The sequence below is a fragment of the Triticum aestivum genome, chromosome 4A (assembly GCF_018294505.1).
Source record: "Triticum aestivum cultivar Chinese Spring chromosome 4A, IWGSC CS RefSeq v2.1, whole genome shotgun sequence".
NCBI lineage: Eukaryota > Viridiplantae > Streptophyta > Magnoliopsida > Poales > Poaceae > Triticum > Triticum aestivum.
Window position 1 is genome coordinate 557,994,005 of NC_057803.1, and position 21,088 is coordinate 558,015,092.

Consider the following 21,088-nt stretch of genomic DNA (forward strand, 5'->3'; position numbering starts at 1 on the left):
ACCTTTGAACTGGTTAGAAACCGGTGAAAGACAATTCTTTGGACCGGATATGATCCAGGAGGCAGAAGAGCAAGTTCGCATCATTCGTGAGAATTTGAAAACAGCCCAGTCTCGTCAGAAAAGCCAGTATGATCGTCATCATAAGGATATGACTTATGAAATTGGCGACCAAGCTTACCTTCGGGTTACTCCTTTGAAGGGTACCCATCGTTTCGGTATCAAGGGCAAGTTGGCTCCTCGTTATATTGGTCCCTTTCGCATTCTCGCTAAACGAGGAGAGGTTGCCTACCAATTGGAACTACCCCCACATCTTTCTCGAGTTCATGATGTCTTCCACGTCTCTCAACTCAGGCGTTGCTTCTCGGATCCTATCTGCGGAGTGGACCACGAAACGCTTGATCTCCAAGATAACCTCACCTACCGAGAGTACCCGGTTCGCATTCTTGATCAGGCAGAGCGTGTTACCCGACGTCAGAACATCAAGTTTCTCAAAGTTCAGTGGTCTCATCATTCCGAGAGAGAGGCTACTTGGGAGCGAGAAGATCGTCTTCGACTGGAGTACCCCACTTGCTTTCCGTCGACCCCTGAATCTCGAGACGAGATTCTGTCAAGTGGGGGCGAGTTGTCACATCCCTAGTCTGGTATGACCTAGGCTAGTTAGCCATTTGTGCATCATATTTAAATTTCATTTAAATTTGAAATGAGGATTGGTGGAACCCTCAGAATCATTTTTGAAAAATGACCCAAATAAAAATTTCTCCAAAAGGGTCCAAGAAAAATGCTCATGTTGCCCTCTGAAAATATTGGACAGAGATAAAAATCAAAACAATATTTTTAGGAGCTCATGGACATTTATTTTGGCCATTTGGATTAATTCGATAAATATTTGCATTGGAAATATATTTCTATATATATGAAATATGGCCCAAAAATTATGCCATTTATAAAAGAGCTCTGGAATAATATATCCAGCTCCTGCAAAAATTGGCATAATAAAATTAAATGATTTAATATATTTATTAAATCAAACAAATGTCAAAAAATTAAAAATAGAAAACAGGAAAAAAAGGAAGGAGGGACTTACCTGGGCCTCCCCTCCCCTGTGCGGCCCAGCTGGCCGGCCCAGCCGACTGGCTAGCGCCAGTCGTCCCCCTCCTCGCGCCAGGAGGCCAGGGGCGTGTGGCCGGCGCGTGCGCACCGTCGTGCCGCCACGGCACCTGCCTGCCTGTCCTCCCCTCGACGCCTGGACGTCCGGAACGTCGCCACGCAGCCGCCCCGGTCCTTTTCCCCTCCCTCTCGCTCTCCCTCCTCCCTGGTTCTCTCTTCCCCGAGCGCACCCGAGCGCAGCCGTCGCCATCGCTCGCCGTTGCCATGGCCACCCGCCTCCCCTCGCCTCACTGACATGCTTCCGAGCTCCGCCACAACCCCCTCCACCTCCTCGTCGAGCCACGAACCTCCGGACGCCCTGTGTAGCCGCCATCGCCACCGTCTTCCTCCTCGGGCTCCGCCGTCCGCCGACGTCGATTCGCCGTCACCAGGTCCTCCCTGACCCCGCTGTGCTGCTCTGCGTGATCGCGGTGAGCTCCGCCGCCGTTCCCCTCTCTTCTCCCTCCCGTTCCCGTGCCGTAGCGCCGCTCCCCACCACGGCCGAAGCCTCTCGCCGCCGTCCATGTCGCCGTCGCCGTCTCGGCCCGCCTCCGCCCAAACCAAGCCCCCCTTCGCGCTCCTAGTGCCACGAGGGTGCCGCCGAGCCCCTCAGGTGGCCTCCCCGTGCCCCGCAGCCCGATCCCGCTCGCGCCCGAACTCCGGCCGCCGCCGCGAGCCTTGCTCCGGCGAGCTCCGGCCGTCCCCGCTCCTCCCACCTGTTCCACCAGATGCGCGAGAGCCCGGGCTACGCCCCGGTGCTCTCCGACGCCGCCCCCGTGGCCTGTGGCGCGGACTCCGCCGCATCCAGAGGTCGCCAGCGACGAGCCCCCGTCGCCTGAGCCCTGCCAGGTGGGGCCGGCCCATCAGGTGATTAGCTTAGTGCTAATCACCGTTAACTAACCCCCCCTGACACTGATAGTGGGCCCGAACCCCCCCTAACCTTTTAATTAACCCTGTTAACCCCAGTGTCACTGACGTGTGGGTCCCACACGTCAGGTTTGACCCGGACCAGCCGCGTTGACCGCTGATGCAATGATGACGTCATGCTGACGCAATTATTTATTTTCTGGAATTAAAATAATTCAGAAAATCCAGAAAATGATTTAATCTTCAAAAATTCATATCAATTCAACCGTAGCTCAGATTTAAATAATTTATATATGAAAAATTATCAGAAAAATGCAACCTTTCCATCTGTACTAGTTTCATGCATGACAAACCAACTTATACATGCTGAATATGAGGAAACACATTATGGCATATTAAGAGATTTAATTTAGTAATGCATTTGAACCTTTGGTTCAAATGGACTTCAACCCAAATGTTTACTAGTTGCATTAGCTCAACAGCATCACATCTACATGCCATGTTCATGCATCATATTGTTGCATATGATTGTGTATTGATTGCCGGCACCGTTCCTTCTCGATAGGTCCTGCTCCGGAGACGTTCCAGAGTACCTGTCTGTGAAGCAGTGCCTTCCTTGTTGAATTACCAGGCAAGCAAACCCCCTTGTTCATTCCGATAAAACCCTACTCTCTCGCTCCTGCTCTCAGTTATTGCATTAGGACAACAACGCTTCATCTGCTACTTTGTGCTGCGGTAGTTGAACCCATTCCTCTGCATGACCTGTCATTGCCACAGTAAATAGTTGAAACCCACTAGCATGTGTAGGAGTTGATTGAAGCCACTGATGTGTTCCTACCATGCTATGCCTGCTATTGCTTAGAGTTGTGTCAGGTCTGATTCATTGGGAATGAATTGGAGTGTTACGATATGTTCTGATGCTGAGAGTTAAGTGTGTGAACACGATTTGGTAAAGGTAGCGGTGAGAGGCCATGTAGGAGTACATGGTGGGTTGTCTCGCTGGAACCGTCCTTAAGCACTGAGTTCTATGTATGTTGTCCAATGACTCGATACTACCACACATTGGGATCCTTAATTGACTCTCTCGGCTTATTAACCAACTTGATCTCTGTCCAGGAGTCGCAACTAGTTTCTGGTGTTTGTAGGTAGTGCTATTTTTCTACCAAGTGGCACCCGGCAGGGTGGGCTTGGGACAGACTAGGCACAAGTGGCCCGGTGTACCGAGTGGCACCCGGTTGGTGGGCTCGGGAACCCTGTACACATCGTTTGGGGCCGTAAGCGACACCCCGGCCGGATCTCCTTGCGGATGGAACCCGAATAGGTGATAAACCTGGACTAGAGTCTTGTGTGGTTAGTCAGGTCGTGGCCGACACCCTCGCCAGGCTTCCGCTTGAAGGTTGCCGAGATACATGACGTGTACATGGCGGTAAGTGGCGAGAGCGTGTGTGAAGAAGTACACCCCTGCAGGGTTAACATGATCTATTCGAATAGCCGGGTCCGCGGTTATGGACTTCTTGGATGCTTACATGGTACATAGACAACTTGAAGTGGATACTCTAAAATGCTCAAGACAAGTGTGAGTGCTATGGATGGCCTTCTCGTAGGGAGACGGGGATGAATCCATAGTAGTGTATTGTATGGTGATTAGTGGACTCGTGTACGTTGTTTCACCTCCAGAGTTTCTGGTAGTCGTAGATTAGGATAGCCACAGAGTCAAAGCTGGCTTGCTGCAACTAAACCCCACATTACCCTCTTGATACAAATGCATGTATGATAGGATCTGATGTAAGTCTTGCTGAGTACCTTTGTACTCATGTTGCCGTATTTATGTTTTTGCAGCGGAGACTTCGGTCTTACTAGTGTTCTCGTGGACTTCGACTAGTAGCTAGTACCTTAGCTACGATCTTGATCGGATGTTGTAGATAGTCAGGCTTCCAGTCTTTTCATTTATAGATGTCTGTACCCAGACATGTAATGCTTCCGCTTGTTGCTTGTATGCTCTGTATGACGGGTCTTGTGACCCCTGTTTGCAATAAATGCTATGATGGCTCTTCCGAGCCTTTATCTATATAATTGTTGAGTTATGCTGTGATGCCATGTTGTACAGCACATACTTGCATGTTATGCGTACGTGTAATGTGTAGTGCTATGTGTGGGATCTGACTATCTAGTTGTTTATCTTTAGTAGCCTCTCTTACCGGGAAATGTCTCCTAGTGTTACCGCTGAGCCATGGTAGCTTGCTACTGCTCTGGAACACCTAGGCTGGCTGGCATGTGTCCTTCTTCGTTCCTGTGTCTGTCCCTTCGGGGAAATGTCACGCTTTGAGTACCGGAGTCCTGTTAGCCCGCTACAGCCCGGTTTACCGGAGTCCTGCTAGCCCAGTGCTACAGCCCGGACCCACTTGCTGATGACCGACACGTTCGAAGCTGGGTCATGGATGCCTGTCCCTGTAAGTCTGTGCCACTTTGGGTTTACGACTAGTCATGTCAGCCCGGGCTCCTTATCATATGGATGCTAGCGACACTATCATATACGTGAGCCAAAAGGCGCAAACGGTCCCGGTAAAAGGTAAGACGACACCCATGGGGATACCGTGCGTGAGGCCGCAAAGTGATATGAGGTGTTACCGGCTAGATCGATGTGACATCGAGTCGGGGTCCTGACACCCTTGCGCTTGTGGTCGGTCGAGTGTGGGCGTCGGCCGGAATCCCCAGCCGGCGTCTTGGGCGCCGGGTGGAGTACTTTTCCGGACGCGTCTACCCGAAGCTCGGTCTTCATCGAGGAGTCGGCGGTGGCGTACTTGTCGGCTATGTCCAGAAGCTCGTCGAGGGTAGTCGGCTCGTCGCAGAGGAGCTTGTGCTTGAGGAGGGTACCTTCTCGGCACCCAGTCGTGAAGTATTCTATGGCTTGCACCTCGTGCACCCCTTCGCAAGAGTTGCGGAGCTCGGCCCAACGTGTGAGGTAGTCGCGAGTGGACTCGGCGGGGCCCTGTACGCACAGGGAGAGCTGCCTGGGCTTGGGGCCCGCTTGTAGGTGCTGGTGAAGTTGCGGATGAAAGCTTCGGTGAAATCTAGCCAGCTGTTGATGCTGCGCGATTTGAGGCTGTTGAGCCAGGTCCGCGCCGTGCCTTGCAGCATGAGGGGCACGTACTTCACGGCAACGCGTCGGTTGCTGTTGGCTATGTTGACCGCCGTGGAGTAGTCGATTAGCCAATCTTTCGGATTCACAGAGCCGTTGTACTTGGGCGTGTCTCTTGGGAGCGAGAACCCTTTGGGGAAGGGCTCGTCGCGGATGCGGGGGCCAAAACAAGGCGGGCCGACATCGTCTTCTTCTTCTAGCGCCAGGGATCACGCCAGGCGGTCGATCCGATGGCGGGCGTCGTTCTCGCCGACTCCTTCGCGGCGAACTAGTCGCCGCTGAGAGTCGGGTGCACCACCGGCGGCGAGGTGGGATATCTCTCTCCACGGGGTCGAGGCGAAGGCGAGTTACCCCGCCGTTCCATGGCTCGGGGATGGCCATCTGCATCTCGCTCGATGGAGATTCAGGTCCGGCTTCGGCTGGCCGCCGGCTCTTTCTCGCGCCGCGCACGGGTGTCGCGCCGTGATCTCGGCGTGGAGGAGGGCTTCCCACGCGGGCGTCGGCTTCGTGTCGCTGCGCGGCTGCATCGATCAGCTGCTGGATGCGTCGGGTCATGTGGGGGAGTTCTTCGGTCCCCAGTCCGTCTAGCTCGTCTACGGCCGCCTGGGCAGCGCGCAGGTTCTCGAGTGGAGTGACGTAGACTGGGCAGTCGACCCCCAGCGTGTCGGCGATGACGGCGCCACGTTGCTTGACAATGTCGGCCCGGCTTGGCCCGCCCGGGGCTGGCGTGCCGAAGGTGGCGCGGTCAGCTTCGCGCTGGTAGGCCTCAGTGAGGCGTCTTACGGAAGCCAGCCTTCGGCCCTCTGCGAGGAGGGCGAGGCGGCGCGCTTCCAGTGCTTCGTCGTCGGCATCAGCCGGGAGGGGGGTGGACAAGTCATGGGCCGCCGCGTGCGGGGCGTCGTGGGTGCTCTCGTCGGCCGGGCCGCCATGGCCGACAACCATCACTTCGGTGGCGACAGCATCGCAGCCGTCAGCTCGAGGAAGCGGGTCGTTGTAGATCGTGACGTTGGTGGGGAAGGTGTCATAGGAGGCCGTGTCGGAGTCGACAGGCATCTGGTCGGTGGAGCCAACCGACTCCAGATCCACAGCGGGCTCGCTGGAGACATGGAGCTGGCCGAGGAGGTTGGCGAGGTGGTCGGTGCCCGCCTCGGAGGCGAGCTCGTCGGAGATGAGGGTCTCGTCGGGGAGATCGGCGAGGCTGCTCACCGTGCAGACGCTGGTGACGCCTTGCAGCGCGTCGTGGCAAGCGCCAACGGGCGTGCCGGGCTGGCTACGCTCGCTGGGGAGGAAGAGGGTTCCCGTCCAGAGCAGGTCTCTGGACGACGGTGCACCTGGCCCCACGGTGGGCGCCAAATGTCGGGTGGTAGGTGCGACATATGCCAATGGGTGGCTTATCATTGTGGGAGCCAGTAAGACGTCGCCAGTGCCTCGAAACGGGATGAGGCTAAGACATGCACGCTGGCAAATCTTACCCAGCTTCGGGGCTCTCCGTGGAGATAACACCCCTACTGCTGCTCTGCGGGGTCTCCGCATGATCACTAGATGGACAAGTAGCTACACAATGCTCCTTGAGCTGTTCGGGGGGAGGAGGAAGAAGGGCACGGCTAGCTTGCTTCTTCTCCTTGTGTGGTGTCTAAAACTAGCTGGGGGTCGAACCCTTTGCATGGGTGCCCCGGGGGGTTTATATAGGCCTACCCCCGGGGGTACAATGGTAATCCGGCTGGGCGCGGGCCCCAGCCGTCTGTGACTGCGCTCGCCGGCTTCTGCGCCGGCTGCTGGGGCCCACCGACTGGTGGGCCCCGCCGGCTGCCGGCCCCTTGGTCGACAGGCAGGCCCCACCATCCAGGACCTGGTCGGTGGCTGGTTACTGTTGCTCCATCTTGGTGACGTGGGCTTCATCGTGGTAGGCGCGGCTACAGTGCCGCCGCCCGTCGGGCGATCGCTGTAGCCTCACCGCGTCTTGTCTCCTTAATGGGGCGTCTCCTTCGAGGGAGGCGGCAAGCCGGCTGTCGGGAGCCGGCTCTGTCTTGGGCCAACTGGGGGGAGGCGTGGCCGCCTTCGGGTGTCTCTCTGCCCGAAGGGGCCCACCGTCTGTGGGCCGCGCTGGCGGCCCGTCGGGGGTGACATCAGGGTCAACATGGCAACAGTGCCGCGCCGGACGGGTCATGCCCACTCCGTACGGCGCACTGTGCTAGGCGTACTCCGGGATTCGGGGGTGGCAGGCTTCACTGTAGCCACGCCCCGTCACATCGCCGCTAGGTGGATGCAAACTTTGAGGGTACGGTCTCGACCACTCTATGGAAGCCGGCTTCTTGGAGTCGGCCTTCTCGCGGCCGGCTTCTCGAAGTCGGCCCTCCCGTGGCTTTCTTCATGAGGGTTAAAGTCGGGCCGCCTTCCTAAAGCCGGCCTGGGTGACAGCCAGCAAGGGGAAGGCGGCCCCATGTCTTGGATTCTTGAGAGCCGGACGGGCTCGTAATTTTTTCAGAAGGGCCAGGGGAAGCCGGCTAGGCTACCCATGGCTATTTACTCTGATAGAAAGGGAACCAACAGGTATTGTATTGTTGCCATCGAGGATAAAAATATAGGGTTTATATCATATTGCATGAGTTTATCCCTTTACATCATGTCATCTTCCTTAAAGCATCACTCTAATCTTATGAACTTGATACTCTAGATGCATGCTGGATAGCAGTCGATGTGTGGAGTAATAGTAGTATATGCAGAATCGTTTCGGTCTACTTGTCTCGGACGTGATGCCTATATACATGATCATACCTAGATATTCTCATAACTATGCTCAATTCTATCAATTGCTCGACAGTAATTCGTTTACCCACCGTAATACTTATGCTCTTGAGAGAAGCAACTAGTGAAACCTATGGCCCCCGGGTCTATCTTTCATCATATTAATCTTTTAACACTTAGTTATTTCCTTTGCCATTTATTTTACTTTGCATCTTTATCATAAAAATACCAAAAATATTATCTTATCATATCTATCAGATCTCACTCTCGTAAGTGACCGTGAAGGCTTGGCAACCCCTTTATCATGTTGGTTGCGAGGTTCTTATTTGTTTGTGTAGGTGCGTGGGACTTGATCATGATCTCCTACTGGATTGATACCTTGGTTCTAAAAAACTGAGGAAAATACTTACGCTACTTTGCTGCATCACCCTTTCCTCTTCAAGGGAAAACCAACGCAGTGCTCAAGAGGTAGCAAGAAGGATTTCTAGTGCCGTTGCCAGGGAGATTCGCGCCAACTCAAGTAAAGATTTGACTCCAACAACGAGTCATTTCTGGCGCCATTACCAAGTACCCATTGCAAACTCTTATCCCTCGCATTACATTATTTGCCATTTGCCTCTCGTTTTCCTCTCCCCCACTTAACCCTTGCTGTTTTATTCGCCCTCTTTTCCTCTCTCCCTCTCTCTCCGTTCCCCTTCTCTTTTTCTATTTGCCTCTTTTACCCGTTCCTTGTTTGCTTGTGTGTTGGATTGCTTGCCCTATCTTTATGGCTAGTCCTCTATCTTCTCCGTTGTCTCCTGAGAATGAAGTTCTTAATTTTAAACAAAGGGAGGGAGAAAATCTAAAAGATGCTTGGTATATAATTTGCAATGCTCAAAATAGATCTATCAGGAAGCAATCTACTTTTGTTCTTCTCCGCAGTTTTTATGTAGGCATCATGCCTTAGAATAGATATATTCTTGATACCATTACCGGAGGAAATTTCTTGGGTAGCCATACTTTTGATTCTTATAATGCTATGATAGATTTGTTTGGCCCACCACCTCTTTTGGTTAATGGAACTATGTTAACTTTGGAACATGTGATGCAAAGGCTTGAAATTATTGACAATAAAGTTGCTACTGTAGAGTTGATTGAGAATTTGGATAAAAAGATCCACAACCAAATTACCCAATATGGATCTAAGTTGGGAGTTACTCCGAAATTTTTTAAGGAAAAAGAACCCATAGTTAATGAAAGAATAGATCAAGATTCTACTAGAATCGATAAACTTGAGGGAATTATCACCAACTTGGGATCCGCTTTTTCTTCCGTTAAAAATACTCCAAATCCTCCTACTAAAATTGCCAAGCTTGTTTATGTTCCTAAAAATAAGGGTGAATCCTCTAGTAAGGAAACTGCGGATGTAAAATCAATAAGTGTTCATCCTAATCTTTTTGCTATCATTAAGGAACCGTTTGCTACAAATGATTTTCTTGATTTTGTGCCTAGGAGTTTGATAATTAATAAAAATGAAGAAACTCCTAAGAATTACACGTGTCTCATTAAAGAATTACCTACCAAAGATGGCAATACCTAGATCTATCTTTGCTTTTATGCCTAGCTAGGGGCGTTAAACGATAGCGCTTGTTAGGATGCAACCCAATTTTATTTTTGTTCCTTGATTTTTACTCCTGTTTAGTAATAAATAATTTATCTAGCCTCTGTTTTGGTTGTGTTTTTTGTGTTTAATTAGTGTTTGTGCCAAGTAGACCCGTTGGAAGACTTGGGGAAAATCTTTTTGATCTTGCTGTATAAAATAGAAACTTTAGCACTCACGAGAATTGCTGCCATTTTTATTTGGAATTGACATTTAGTTAATTATTTTTGAAGATGATTAATAGATAAATTACTCACATCCAGCAACTTATTTTAGAATTTTTGGGTTCCAGAACTTGCGTTAGCTACAGATTACTACAGATTGTTCTGTTTTTGACAGATTCTGTTTTTCTTGTGTTGTTTGCTTATTTTGATGAATCTATGGCTAGTAAAACAGTTTATAAACCATAGAGAAGTTGGAATACAGTAGGTTTAACAGCAATATAAATAAATAATGAGTTCATTACAGTACCTTGAATTGGTGTTTTGTTTTCTTTCGCTAACGGAGCTCACGAGATTTTCTATTTTGAGTTTTGTGTTGTGAAGTTTTCAAGTTTTGGGTAAAGATTTGATGGATTATGGAACAAGGAGTGGCAAGAGCCTAAACTTGGGGATGCCCATGGCACCCCAAGGTAAAATCCAAGGACACCAAAAAGCCTAAGCTTGGGGATGCCCCAGAAGGCATCCTCTCTTTCATCTTCGTCTATCGGTAACTTTACTTGGAGCTATATTTTTATTCACCACATGATATGTGTCTTGATTGGAGTGTCTTGTATGATTTGAGTCTTTGCTTTTTAGTTTACCACAATCATCCTTGCTGTACACACATTTTGAGAGAGTCTCACATGATTTGAAATGTATTAGAATACTCTATGTGCTTCACAGATATCTTTTGAGCTATATAGTTTTTGCTCTAGTGCTTCACTTATATCTCTTAGAGCATGGTGGTGGATTTGTTTTATAGAAACTATTGTTCTCTCATGCTTCATTTATATTATTTTGAGAGTCCTTTAGAATAACATGGCAATAATAAAAACTTTCATATAAGTGCATTGAATACTATGATAAGTTTGATACTTGATAATTGTTTTGAGATATGGAGATGGTGATATTAGAGTCATGCTAGTTGAGTTGTTGTGAATTTGAGAAATACTTGTGTTGAAGTCTGTGATTCCCGTAGCATGCACGTATGGTGAACCATTATGTGATGAAGTCGGAGCATGATTTCTTTATTGATTGTCTTCCTTAAGAGTGGCGGTCGGGGACGAGCGATGGCATTTTCCTACCAATCTATCCCCTTAGGAGCATGCGTGTAATACTTTGTTTCGATAACTAATAGATTTTTGCAATAAGTATGTGAGTTCTTTATGACTAATGTTGAGTCCATGGATTATACGCATGCTCACCCTTCCACCATTGCTAGCCTCTCTAGTATCGCGCAACTTTCGCCGGTACCATAAACCCACCATATACCTTCCTCAAAACAGCCACCATACCTACCTATTATGGCATTTCCATAGTCATTCCGAGATATATTGCCATGTAACTTTCCACCGTTCCGTTATTATGACACACTTCATCATTGTCATATTGCCTGCATGATCATGTCGTTGACATTGTATTTGTGGCAAATCCACCGTTCATAATTATTTCATACATGTCACTCATGCATCATTGCACATCCCGGTACACCGCCGGAGGCATTCACATAGAGTCATATTTTGTTCTAAGTATTGAGTTGTAATTTTTGAGTTGTAAGTAAATAAAGTGTGATGATCATCATTATTAGAGCATTGTCCCAAGTGAGGAAAGGATGATGGAGACTATGATTCCCCCACAAGTCGGGATGAGACTCCGGACGAAAAAAAGAGAGAGAAAAGGCCAAAAAAAGAAGGCCCAAATAAAAAAATGAGAGAAAAAGAGAGAAGGGACAATGCTACTATCATTTTTCCACACTTGTGCTTCAAAGTAGCACCATGATCTTCATATAGAGAGTCTCCTATGATATCACTTTCATATACTAGTGGGAATTTTTCATTATAGAACTTGGCTTGTATATTCCAATGATGGGCTTCCTCAAAATGCCCTAGGTCTTCGTGAGCAAGCAAGTTGGATGCACACCCACTTAGTTTCTTTTTGAGCTTTCATATACTTATAGCTCTAGTGCATCCATTGCATGGCAATCCCTACTCACTCACATTGATATCTATTGATGGGCATCTCCATAGCCCATTGATACACCTAGTTGATGTGAGACTATCTTGTCCCTTTTTGTCTTCTCCACAACCACCATTCTATTCCACCATAGTGCTATATCCATGGCTCATGCTCATATATTGCGTGAAGATTGAAACAGTTTGAGAACATCAAAAGTATGAAACAATTGCTTGGCTTGTCATCGGGGTTGTGCATGATTTAAATATTTTGTGTGGTGAAGATAGAGCATAGCCAGACTATATGATTTTGTAGGGATAACTTTCTTTGGCCATGTTATTTTGAGAAGACATAATTGCTTAGTTAGTATGCTTGAATTATTATTATTATTATGTCAATATTAAACTTTTATCTTGAATCTTTCAGATCTGAACATTCATGCCACAATAAAGAAAAATTACATTGAGAAATATGTTAGAAAGCATTCCACATCAAAAATTCTTCTTTTATCATTTACCTACTCGAGGACGAGCAGGAATTAAGCTTGGGGATGCTTGATACGTCTCCAACATATCTATAATTTTTGATTGCTCCATGCTATTATATTATCTATTTTCGATGTTAATGGGCTTTATTTTACACTTTTATATCATTTTTGGGACTAACCTACTAATCGTAGGCCCAACCCAAATTGCTGTTTTTTGGCCTATTTTAGGGTTTCGAAGAAAAGGAATATCAAATGGAGTCCAAACGGAATGAAACCTTCGAGAACGTGATTTTCTCAACAAACGTGATCCAGGAGACTTGGAGTGGCCGTCAAGAAACAGGGGAGGAAGGCACGAGGCAGGGGTTGCGCCTACCCCCTGGGTGCGCCCTCCACCCTCGTGGGCCCTCCATTGCTTCACCGACGTACTTCTTCCTCCTATATATATCCACGTACCCCCCAAACATCCAGGAGCACCATGGAAACCTAATTCTACCGCCACAACCTTCTGTACTCGAGAGATCCCATCTCGGAGCCTTTTCCGGAGCTCCGCCGGAGGGGGCATTGATCACGGAGGGCCTCTACATCAATTCCATGGCCTCTCCGGTGATGTGTGAGTAGTTAATTCAGACCTACGGGTCCATAGTTATTAGCTAGATGGATTCTTCTCTCTCTTTGGATCTCAATACAAAGTTCTCCTCGATTTTCTTGGAGATCTCTTCGATGTAATCTTCTTTTGCGGTGTGTTTGTCGAGATCCGATGAATTGTGGGTTTATGATCCAGATTATCTATGAACAATATTTGATTCTCCTCTGAATTCTTTTATGTATGATTGGTTTATCTTGCATGTCTCTTCGAATTATCAGTTTGGTTTGGCCTACTAGATTGATCTTTCTTGCAATGGGAGAAGTGCTTAGCTTTGGGTTCAATCTTGCGGTGCTCGATCCCAATTACAGAAAGGGAACCGACACGTATTGTATTGTTGCCATCAAGGATAAAAAGATGGGGTTTATATCATATTGCATGAGTTTATCCCTCTACATCATGTCATCTTCCTTAATGAACTTAATACTCTAGATGCATGCTGGATAGCGGTCGATGTGTGGAGTAATAGTAGTAGATGCAGAATCGTTTCGGTCTACTTGTCTCGGATGTGATGCCTATATACATGATCATACCTAGATATTCTCATAACTATGCTCAATTCTATCAATTTCTCGACAGTAATTCGTTTACCCACCGTAATACTTATGCTCTTGAGAGAAGCCACTAGTGAAACCTATGGCCCCCGGGTCTATCTTTCATCATATTAATCTTTCAACACTTAGTTATTTCCTTTGCCATTTATTTTACTTTGCATCTTTATCATAAAAATACCAAAAATATTATCTTATCATATCTATCAGATCTCACTCTCGTAAGTGACCGTGAAGGGCTTGACAACCCCTTTATCGTGTTGGTTGCAAAGTTCTTATTTGTTTGTGTAGGTGCGTGGGACTTGAGCGTGATCTCCTACTAGATTGATACCTTGGTTCTCAAAAACTGAGGGAAATACTTACGCTACTTTGTTGCATAACCCTTTCCTCTTCAAGGGAAAACCAACGCAGTAGTCAAGAGGTAGCAATTGTCCACCGCACCGTTGGAAGTGGTCGATCCCACTAACAAGGTGACGGATGCTAACTCTGACAAGGGGGGAGCTTCTAGTGATAAAGTTCCTTTGTCTAGTGGTAAAAGTGGAAACGACATCTTTGCCCATGTTAAACCTCCTCTCACTTATGGAGGACCGGTTCCCTCCACTCACTTAAATCATGCGGGTCCTCCTCCTAAGATTGTGAAAAATGAGGATTTTGACTCTTGGGTCCATCGCTCTAAACGTAATTTAAATCATGTCAATACTAACTTTGAGAATCATTGAGCAAGGTTTCTATCTGCATGACCCAAGAAACTTCACCCCTAGAGAAGCCCGGGATCATCAATTCAACGAGAATGGTCTCTTCATCGTCCAAGATGCAATTCCATCCAAACATATTGCACATCTTCGACCTTTCACCGTGGACAAGGAAGCATGGCACCATGTTTTTTCCCTTTACAAGGGAAGCACAAGCATTCAACGATCCAACTATGAAGTGGTGCAAGATGAAGCCGATGAATTTGCAATGAATGAAGGTGAAGAACCTCGTGAGCTTTATCAGAGATTAACCACTCTCGCCGTCTCACTCGGAGATCATGGGAGCAAGGACACAAATGACAATTGGATCAAGCGCAGGTTTATCAAAGCCATGATGCCTTACCATAAGGCCATGTCCTCCGTCATCCGTCAAAGGCTGGACTTCCACACCTTGTCCTCAAGTGAAGTGTTGGATGAGTTTGTGGCAATGAGTACCTTGGACAAGACCACCGACAATGCGGTGTTGCGTTCTCAAAGAGCAAAGAAGCCCAAGCTTGCCTTGAAAGCCAAGGCTAGTGTGGAAGAAGAGAAGGAAGAGGAAGAAGAGGAGAGCAACCCCGAGGATACAAAATATGTTTATCATGAGCACATGGCTCTCGCTTCGATACAATTTTGGAGCAAGAAGAAATCAAGGCCCAACTTCAACAAGAGCAACTCAAGTGGTGCCAAGGGCAAGCAACGTGTGAGGACTTGCTATAATTGTGGCAATATGAGCCACTTTTTTGCGGATTGCACATATGAGAAGAGGGAAGACAATGGTGGCAAGCTCATCCAGAAGGACAAGGCCAATTCTTTCCCCAACAAGAACAACTTCACCAAGAAGACTCCTCCCAAGGGATTGGTGGCACAAGAAGAGTACAATGAGGATGATGATGATGAATACGGTGAGCCGTTTGCCATGGCCTCCGTGGCCATTGCGACAAATCCACGGGCGTCCCTCTTTGACTCACCCAATGAGAACATCACCGCCAACTGCCTCATGGCTAAAGCCACCAACAAGGTAACCCCCAACATCAAAACTACCATCATTAGTCATCCTTCTTTGACGGATTGCATTGATGAAAGTGGGGGGTCTAACGTGGAGGATAATGAATTTGAGTCCTTTATGAGTAAGCTTAAGGGTAAATCCAAGAAGCACTTTGTTGCTCTCTTGGAACAACTTGGTGAAGCCAATGACATGATCGAGGCTCACGAAGACACCATCTCTAGGATGGAGGAGCATAGTTGTGACTATGCCGATGAGATATCGAATCTCTCTAATGCTCTCAAGGAAGAGCGAGGTCATCGTTTGGCTCTTGAGGAGTCACACAATGATGGCCATGCTAAATTGAAGAAAGATCTTGATAATTCTCTTGCTGTATCTCGTGTGCTAAATTCCGAGAAAGCCAAACTTGGGGTTGATCTTGCTAGACTCAAGGAAGAGTTTGATATACTTGACAAGGCTCACAAGGCCTTGAAGGGTACTCATGCTAGTCTTAAAGAGTCTCATGATCAACTCCAAGTGAAGCTAACCAAGGAGAAAGCCACTTTTCCTCATATGGTCTTAATTGATAATGCAAATGCTACTAACCCTTGTTGTGAGCATGTGCATCTTATTGAGGAGAATGCAAATTTGAAGGAGCAACTTGAGAAAGGCCTTGTGTCGTGCATACAAGGTGAGAAGAACCTCAACGACCTTTTGAGCAATCAAAAGGAAGTTGTGGCCAAGGAAGGGATTGAGTTTGCACCCAAGTCAAAGAACAAGAAAAAGAATGACAAGGCCAAACGACCTCCTCCTCTCATGCAAACTTTTATCAAAGAGGGAGAGGGTGCCTCTAAGGAGAAGAAGAACAATGTGAAGGGTGGTGGTGTCAAGAGCAATGCCACCACTTCCAACAAAGTCGGCGACTTTAACCCTTCTTATGTGTTATGCCGTGCTAGTGATGGGCATGTTTATGCTAAATTTGTTGGTTCTCCTTATGAGTACATTGAATGGTCTATTTGGGTTCCTAAGACCCTTGTCACTAACATCAAAGGACCCATTACAAAATGGGTACCTAAAACCAAGCATTGATCTCTTGTAGATGTTTGCTTCCGGTGGGGGATCATGGTTGCTCGATAGTGGAGCCACTAATCATATGACCCGGAAGCAAGGATTTGGTGGTGGACGTGCACAAGATTCCATCTATGCCCACCAATGTCGAGTGGGGTGATGCCTCATCCTCTAAGGTATTGGGACTTGGCAAGGTTGTCATTTCTCATGATCTCACGATCGAGAAGGTCATGCTTGTTGAGTCTCTTGCATACAATTTACTTTCTATTCGTCAACTTGCAATCATGGGCTTTGCCACTTTCTTTGATATTGATATCGTGGCCCTCTTGTGGAGCAAGACTCTTAAAGTAGCCTTTGTTGGGCATGTCGAGAACGGTTGATTAACTTTTCGGAGTGACCCACTAAGACCGCGACATGCCTAATGGCTAAAGTTGATGTGGGATGGCTTTGGCATCGCTGTTTAGCCCATGTCAATATGAGATCTTTGCAAAGTCTTCTCAAGGGGGACCACGTCTGTGGACTAAGAAATGTTAGTTTTGCCAAAGATCGTGCTTGCAGTGCCTGTATTGAAGGAAAGTTACATGAGAAGGCTCATCCTCCCACGACTATCATTTACTCAAAGAGGCCTTTGGAGCTCCTTCACTTGGATATCTTTGGGCCTCCATCCTTTGATAGTATTGGGGGTAGAAAGTATTGCTTGGTGATTGTGGACGATTATTCAAGATACACTTGGGTGTACTTCTTCAAGAGGAAGAGTGAGACCCAACAAACCGTCATTAACTTTGCAAATGAAGCTCAACGCCAACACAATGCAAAGATCTTGACAATAAGAAGTGACAACGGCACCAAGTTCAAGAACTACACTTTGGATGAGTTTCTTAGTGATGAGGGGATCAAGCATCAATATTCTGCACCTTACACCCCTCAACAAAATGGTGTAGCGGAGAGGAAGAACCGGATGTTGATGGATGCGGCTAGGACCATGATGGCGGAGTTCAAGTCTCCATACAACTTTTGGGCCGTAGCCATCAACACCGTGTGTCATGCATCCAATCGGCTCTATCTCCGCAAAGGCTTGAACAAGACTCCATATGAGATACTCACCGGTAACAAGCCCAACCTCAAGTACTTTCGGGTGTTCAGGTGTAAGTGTTTCGTTCTCAAGAAAGGTGTTCGTTTGTCTAAATTTGAGGCTAGAGCTCAAGAGGGCATATTTGTTGGTTATGCTACAAACGCTCATGCTTACCGTGTCCTCAATAAGTCCACATGACTTATTGAGGAAACATGTAATGTGGAGTTTGATGAGAGTAATGGCTCCCAAGTGTAGAAAAGTGACACTTGTGGTGTAGGTGATGAAATTCCTCCCCAAGCCATAGAAGAATAGGTGTTGGTTTTATCCTACCCATTGAGGAACCCCTTGTGGACGAAGGAGAAGGACAATGTTCCACTCAAGTGGAACCATCACCAACCCAAGGCCCACACGCTTCTGAAGAACAAAGTGAAGGCCCTCAACCTCATGAACAAGACCAAGGGCAAGATCAACCTCAAGATGGTGTTGAACCACCAAGTGATGCCCAAGGTCAAGTTCTCTCCTCCGAGAAAGTTCAAGATCAAGAGCAAGCTCAAGATCAAGAACAAGCTCAAGACGATGCTCAAGATGATCAAGTAACCGCTCCTCAACTCACTCCTGAGGAGGAATTGGAGCGTCATGCCGCCAAGTTTGCATCCAAGCTATCTACCAAGGGTCATCTCATGACAAATGTGCTTGGAAGCATACGAAAGGGAGTAAGCACTCGTAGACAATTGGCAAATTATTGTGAACATCACATGTTTGTCTCTTGTGTTGAACCCCAAAAGGTCTACGAGGCGCTCGAAGATCTGGATTGGCTTAATGCCATGCATGAAGAACTCAACAACTTAGAGCATAACAAGGTGTGGTGATTGGTGCCAAGGCCAACGGGGAACCATAATGTCATTGGAACCAAGTGGATAGTCAAGAACAAGCAAGATGCTCATGGAATTATTGTTCGCAATAAGGCTCGCTTGGTAGCTCAAGGCTACTTCCAAGTCGAGGGTATCGACTACGGTGAAACCTTTGCTCCCGTTGCTCGCCTTGAATCTATTCGTTTGTTGATTGCTTATGCTTCTCATCATAACTTCAAGTTGCAACAAATGGGTGTGAAGAGTGCTTTTCTTAATGGTCCTATTAATGAGTTGGTGTATGTCAAACAACCCCCCGGGTTCGAGGATCCCTATTTCCCCGATCATGTGTACCAACTCGATAAGGCACTCTGTGGCCTTAAACAAGCCCCCCATGCATGGTATGACCACCTTACCGAGTTGTTGCAAGATCATGGGTTTGAAATTGGGAGTTGTTTGTGTGCCAACTATATGTTGATGACATTATCTTTGGTTCTCCTAACAAAGCTTTCAATGAGGAATTTGCCGCTCTCATGACCTCGAAGTTCAAGATATCCATGATGGGAGAGTTGAAGTTCTTTCCCGGGTTCGAAATCATTCAACGAAGAGAAGGAACCTTCTTCAACCAAGACAAATACACTCAAGACATGCTCAAGAGATTCAAGCTAAGTGATGTCAAGCCGGCTTCCGCTCCAATGCCCGTCAAATGCCAACTTGACATAGATCCCAATGGTAAAGCGGTGGATCAAAAGGTATATTGCTCCATGATTGGCTCCTTGCTTTACCTTTGTGCATCTAGACTGGATATCATGTTGAGTGTGGGAATTTGTGCACAGTTTCAAGCCACACCTAAGGAAAGCCACTTTGTGGCAGTCAAGTGAATCTTTCGATATTTGGCTCATACCCCAAACTTTGCCTTATGGTACCCAAGAGGAGCGAGCTTCAACCTTGTAGGCTATTCGGACTCCGATTGGGTGGGAGAGAAAGTGGACAGGAAGCCAACTTCCGAAGGGTGCCAATTCCTTGGTTGCTCTTTGGTGAGTTGGTCTTTTGATAATTAAAGTTGTGTGTCTCTCTCATCCATCGAAGCAGAGTATGTGGCCGCCAGTAGTTGTTGTGCACAACTTCTATGGATGAGGCAAACTTTAAAGGATTACAGTGTCATTTGTGACAAAGTGCCTCTTTGGTGTGACAATGAAAGTGCCATCAAGATTTCTCTTAACCCGGTGCAACACTTCAAGACGAAGCATATTGAGATTCGGTATCACTTCATCCGGGATCATATTAGGCGAGGGGAGATCGAGATCAACTATGTCAACACTCATGATAACCTTGCAGATATCTTCACGAAGCCTTTGGATGTAGCGAGATTTCACGAGTTAAGGCATGAGCTAAATATCATTTATTCGAGCAATGTTGCTTGAACCCTTGCACACCCCACCATACTCAACTTGTTATCTTGTTTAGGTGTAGGCATGGACATAGGGGGAGTGTTGTTCTCTCAATGAACTCTCCCTCCCCCCATTATGCATAAATTGATCAAGTCTTTCACATTAGCCATTTTTTATGGTACTTGTGCTTCAAAGACGAATTTTGGTCATGGGCCCAAGGTTAAAATCTTCGCGGTGCCATACCATCTTGACTCAAACATAGGTGGCCTCGACCACCGCCATCTCTTGAAGAGGTGTTTGTGTTTATTGTCCTCTCGCTGGTGTTGCTTTGTGTTTTCTCTCTCTCTCTTCTTGCCTTTTGTTTCCTTTATTTTTGACTTAAGCCGTTTTGTGTCTAGTCTTTGGGGTCTTGGCTAGGCGGTACTACCGCTGATGGTACGCGGTACTACCGCTTGTGTTGACAAGCCGTACTACCGCCCACCCGAGCGGTACTACCGCTGCGGGGTGGGACCAGGGGGTTATGTCAGGGCAGGGGGAGGTTTCTTATCCCCCATACCCATTCGCACGACCCACTCGTTTCCCCTTGTCTCTCCAGCACCAACTCACCGCGGGAGGGCTCTGGCGGGCCGTCCCTCTCCATTCCCTTCGGTGGAATCTATCCCCACCTGTCCTCTTGCCATGGATGCCGGTATTGCCCTCGTTTTCTTTTTCTTCTTGCCTAAATTTCAGATCTAGTGTTTTAGGGGCAATAGTTGTTGCATCTCTCAATTTTTGGCTAAATCAAGGCTTCAGTAGGTTGGAGAAGGCGACTAGACTGTTTGGATTGATATTTGGTAGGAGTATTTTTGAATTTAGCATCCCGGTAGTGCCGGTTTTGACCACGGCAGTAGGGAACCGCCGTTTCCACGTCTCGAGTGGTACTACCGCCCGTCGGAGCGGTACTACCGCTAGGGCGGTACTGCCGCTTACTGATAGCGGTACTACCGCCGGATGCCCACTTCCATCATATTCCTGCCAATTTTTGATCCATGTTGTTTTGTTTGGTGGCTTATGCTCTTTCTTTCGTGTTGTTTCTTTTGTCCGTTTGTTGGGTTCCATGTGATGGTCCCTCTAAGCAGCATGGGCATCGTGTCAACCCCGGCCGTTCAACTTCCAGGCGCTACAGCACCTCTGAGACAGTTGCTGCCTCATCAAGTGCTCCTCCTCCTCAGCCGAAGAAGAAGATTGCGTTCAAGCCCAAGCCTAGGGCCAAGTCTGTGACTGAAATGTCTGCAAAAGAGTTTTGGGAAAGGCGTTGACGGAACCCTTATACGAAAGATCAAGAACCCACTTTGGTCAACTGTCCTTTCTAGAACCGCTTTCAGTGGGCCATCTACTTTGATGTGATCAAAGCAAAGAAGAATCACTTTGTTGATGTTCGGACCATCGACACTGACTTCATGGAGAAGGATCCTGCCTATTTTGGCGAAGCCCTTGAGATGTGCTCTCAGCTGAACATTCTCAAGATCATGAAGTTCAACAAGGACTTTGATGCTGATTTGGTGGCTCCATTTTATGCCACGGTCCATCTTGGGATAGATGAGGAAAGAATTCTGACATGAATGACAAATGGCAAGCTGCTTT